The following is a 3,138-nucleotide window of genomic DNA, read 5'->3' as shown; positions in this document are numbered from 1 at the left end:
AAAACTCACTAGGAGCGATTTCATTGGTCCAGCAGCAGCGGTGACGTCGCACACAGTTGAGTTTGGTGGTTTCAAGGTGAACACACAGTGTATTCAACAGTACTGTACCTATAGAAGTCAGTCCTGATGGGATCCTGTCTATCTGCATTACATGATTCAGATTTGTTAACAGCAAATTACTATAGTTTTAATGGACAATGTTTGGTAGTTCTATGTACATCCACTGATGCATGCTTGACTACTGGTATTTTCCTATATTTTCCATTTTTAATGAATGGTGCTGACAGTTTGTGCATTATGGTGTGGTACACCCTGTAGTGATTAACTGTATGAGGAGAGAAATTTAGGTCAGTGCTTTGCACAGTGGGATCTCAAGGACCTTCAGGGGTCCTTGAGGGGTTTCCAGGGGCTCCAGCAAAATGAGATATAGGTTAATTTCACTACTGTTTCTCTCAGCTTCCACTTACCATGAGGAAAGAGGGCATAAAGATGAGTTTCTTTATCCTGACTGTTAAATTTCCACCTATACATAACCGTAACAGTTATGTATAGGACATGAAAAGTTTGGGAACAGCTGATTAAGGTTATTCAAGAGCACAAATACTGATTTACCAATTTGATTTAATGATTTAATGTGATTTAAATATGACTGGAAGTGGTAACTGCAAATGCAAAAACTGAGTAAACCTTCATTAATCCTCATTAATTACTGCAGATCATTGTTTTATGAGCTTTAAGTGGACTACGTAGTGAGGACAGCTCCCAGTTTGGAAGAATAGACACCCTGTCATATTAATAACTTACATTAACTTGTCTTTGACTCTTTATTGCCTCTGTTTCTATGGTAACACCACAGTTTCTGCAACATGGTAGTGCCAGCAAACACAGATTAGCGAGCAAATGCTTTGAGGTCGGTTTGGGAAAGTATGAAATTCAAGACACTGATATACAGGGTGTAAGGAAAGGGACTTGCTGCACACAAAGTCCTTAAAATGAGCCCTCATCTGGACTAATTTAGCTCAGCACACAAAATGAGATCACAGCCTGCTGTAGGGTTGCTTGCACATCTCAGGTGAGCCACCGGGTTTCTTCACCAGCAGCTCCTTCATGGGTTGAAGATCCACCCACTTACAAAAATATATATATACAGTAATCCGTTGATGCATTTAAAATGATACACTGATACCACAATAAATCAATAAACTATAAATAATGTCCTACAGGAACATCACATGAATATGATCACAATAACATAGCAGATAAAGCACCATAAAGAACTAGACCTAAAAGCTGGTTCTGAACTCATTAATGACTGAGTCACTAGTGATTACCAAAGAAATACATTCCCCCCAGGAATATTATAGTGATTTTTCATGAGGCTAGAGATTGCAGTTTCCTTGACAGCTCTTAATGGAGGCACAGTGTGAGAGATATAAGCCTGTGTGAGTGCTTGATGCCTCCAGGGATCTTTTATTCTGCTCCAAGTCAGTTCCAGGTGCAGGCTACCAGCTCAGCTACAGGCCTGGTCACAGCTGTGGTACACAGGACAGCAGCAGTGATTTTACTCAACATGAGTGCAATATAAGGACACTGAAGAGGCTGGCATCAATGCAACCATGAATACCTGATTTGGCCAAATAACCTGACATGCACCTCAGATTGGTTCAGTTCATCCAGCACGAGAAAAATAATTTGACTCTCAGCTGCATGCATGCTGCTGGGCTTTAGCCTCCCACAAGCCAGCCTTGCAGACGGGCACCGCAAAGTTCAGCGTTACGTCGTCGTTTCTGCAGGTCGGGCTGACACCCACATTAAGAAATGCGCAGCCACTACCCAAAATGTCTAATCTGAAGCACCTCTGCCGGAGCAAATAGCACTCACACTGGAACACACACTGGATGCATAGGGTGCTGCCCGTTTCCATACTATCTTTAGGGTTATGCTTCTGATATGCAAAAGGAACATAAATAGGTTTACCTTAGAAATTAATATGTTTGCGCTTGGATATTCCGATTTGTTTCACTGTCGCCTTGGTTGCAATAATAATGCGTCCAACATCGCCCAGTCCTTCCTTGCCTCTGTTTTCCTGGGAGTCAGGGTGTGGGATACACGCATGGCACGTAAAGATGCAATGGCATTTTTTAATGTAGATAGTATGCTCATTTCCTCTTGGTTCAGACGAGCCTTCGCCGATCGTTTTTTTTCTTTCTTTCTTTTTTTGGGGGGATTGACTTCCTTAATTTCATAAAAGCGCAAGCGTACCTCACCTCAACCTCAAACTTAAAGTATTTTCTGAATAAAGTTGCTATAATGCAATATAACATGCATGCAATATTTACATAGAATAGACAACCTACCTTCAGCTGTTGCATTTGAAATAAATAGATCCTTCACAACCCTGTTGTAAATTAGCAGCAAAGTGAAAGACTTGTGTAATTTGTGTAATAATAAATAAATAATAATAATAAAAAAATAATAACAATACGTGGGGTGAGTTTGGGGTCTGTTGTATCCATCCTGCCCGTTCTACTGGAACATAAAAAAAACTCAAAACTCATTATTTTTTTTATGTTTCAGCGACCTGGGCAGGCTGTCATGGGGTTCAACTGTGTCTCAGTGTGGTGGGTTCACTTTTGAAAATCAAATAAAAGGTAGGAGAAATGAACATAAAAATGTATTTGTGTTTGGAAACATATTAATAGTGAACTGAGGCACACAGCATGAAAGGTTTGCTTTGTCTTATTTTAATGAGATGTTTTGGGGCACCAACAAACTGAGTGAATTTGAATTTGAACCATCCATTTGAGGGCTTTGGAAGTAAACATACCTTGATCTTTAAATAATTCAAGACACTTGCCATCATTTCCTTCTGGATTTTCTACACACTTGTTATCTTTGGTTATAGAGTATACAGTGTGCTGGTCTAATAGACCTATTGTTTGTGTTGAGGATGGGAAATACACTTACAAATTCTCCAAACATTATGGTTTTGCTCACAAAATGGCATCATGCACAGTGACACAGCAATGAGTAGCATTATATATCAAAGGTAAATCAGTTTGAAAATACTTAAAAAAAAAAAAACTGCTATTGATAATGCAGTTTATATTTCTGGGAACATTTTGATGTTTGGTGTAT

The sequence above is a fragment of the Myripristis murdjan genome, chromosome 3 (genome assembly GCF_902150065.1).
Source record: "Myripristis murdjan chromosome 3, fMyrMur1.1, whole genome shotgun sequence".
NCBI lineage: Eukaryota > Metazoa > Chordata > Actinopteri > Holocentriformes > Holocentridae > Myripristis > Myripristis murdjan.
Note: the sequence above shows the minus strand (reverse complement) of the source record.